The sequence below is a fragment of the Rhinolophus sinicus genome, chromosome 3 (genome assembly GCF_057876585.1).
Source record: "Rhinolophus sinicus isolate RSI-liver-muscle chromosome 3, RSI-T2T, whole genome shotgun sequence".
Classification (NCBI taxonomy): domain Eukaryota; kingdom Metazoa; phylum Chordata; class Mammalia; order Chiroptera; family Rhinolophidae; genus Rhinolophus; species Rhinolophus sinicus.
In genome coordinates, this window is record NC_142503.1 from 95,339,177 (window position 1) to 95,340,853 (window position 1,677).

Sequence of the window (1,677 nt, forward strand, 5' to 3'; positions counted from 1 at the left end):
TATTTTTATTTTTTGGTAATCTTTTCCAGAGTTAACTACTTCCATTTGCAGGTGATGAAATGTCTAAGGAATCCACTTGTTGGCTGTGAGCATGGTCTTTCCCTTTACTTCAACTCTAAATTAAGACTTTTGATCCTGTTTTTTTATATTCCAGTCCCAGAAGTAGTTTTCACTGTAGAAGTTACCTGAAGTCAGTCTTACGCTTTGTAGTAGTGGACTACAACCAGGCTCTAGCTTCTCCAGGAAGTCTACACAGGATGGACTTAAATATGTATTAAACTAAGAGGCATTCTCTCAAATGAGTTTAAATGAATTTTATTTTTAGACAATCTACATGACATGATTTTCTTAAAAATAATGCCTCTGCTCCAAATAATTCCAGGTCAACATAAATGAAGATTTCAAGGTAACAACAGTCTCATTTGTCCTAGACCGGGTGTGTGGAAGAAAAGTAGCAACCAGTTAGGATGAAGACAGGTGATGGATCCCAATGGCCAACTCTGTTAACACTTTTCCAGTTTGAAACCATCCTTAAAGAAAATTATTCATAGGGTCACACCATCCTCACAGTCGTCCAGCAGAGCAACCGTGCCATCTGGATTCATGTTTTCACCGATAAAGAACTGGCAGTTTTTGAAATTAGCAGGGATGTACTTGATTTGTTCTGCGCCCTGTCATAAAAGGTGTTACTCTTTCTGGTCTCTGTTCTTCAGGTTTCCCTTTGATTTCATGTAATCTTTGATGCACTTCTTGCAGGCTTCTTTTGTGAAGCTGGCTTCTGCAAATGATGGTTCATGAAAATACCAACACCAGTGATTACTGTGTTTTTGGTACCTTTACCCTTGGGGCCTTCAGCGTAGGTATTTCCAACAATGAGGGAGTCATCAATGTTACCCTCTGTTCTACAGACCATTTTCCACTCCCCCTCCAGACACAGCTCGTCAGAGAACATCTCATGATGGCTGATGCAGTCCTGGCAGATGATCACAATGGTGGCTGGAAGGAGACAATAGTGGCGTTGGCTTAGCAGGAGCTGGGAGTGAGCAGACGCAGTCAGAGCAGTGCTAGGTCCTCAGGCGGAGGGAGGAGTGGGCAGAAGAAAGGGTTGCCTCTTTCAGTTGTCGATGGTTTCTTTTGCTGTACAGACGCTTTTTAGTTTGATATAGCCCCATTTACTTATTTTTGCTTTACTTTCCTTGTTTTAATTTACAACAAATTTATAACAAAGTCAGAAAATAAAAATCAAATTCTATATCTGCCCTTTTAGGTTAAGCTAATGGTTGTTTTTTTTATTTGTTTGTTTTTGTTTTTGTTTTGTTTTGTTTTTTTCAGTACTTTCCTGTTAGGATAAAGGAAGATGTATTTAGATGAAGTCCAAATGAAATTATATCTGAATATGTGATACAGAAGACAAATGTAGAGATGAACTTGTACCATCCATTTCAATGGAGTTCTGGGGGCACTTCTTACTGATTCTGATTGAAGCTGGAAGGAGGAAGTAGAAATCCCCTCACATTTAAAGATACGGGCTGAGGGAGAGGTAGGAGACATGGTGCAGGTCTCAGACAAGGGGAAAAAGAAACTAAAGATGGAGGTGTAGCAAAACGATGAATGGAAAAAAGCTTTACAGAAATTTAAATAGAATATGAGCAACTGAAAGAGCTTTATACACAATTT

General features: G+C 39.1%; 1 pseudogene; it reads right to left on the reverse strand.

Annotated features, from left to right (window-relative positions):
- Positions 1 to 503: 503 nt before the first annotated feature.
- On the reverse strand, positions 504 to 913 carry LOC141570390 (translationally-controlled tumor protein-like; annotated as a pseudogene).
- Positions 914 to 1,677: the final 764 nt, after the last annotated feature.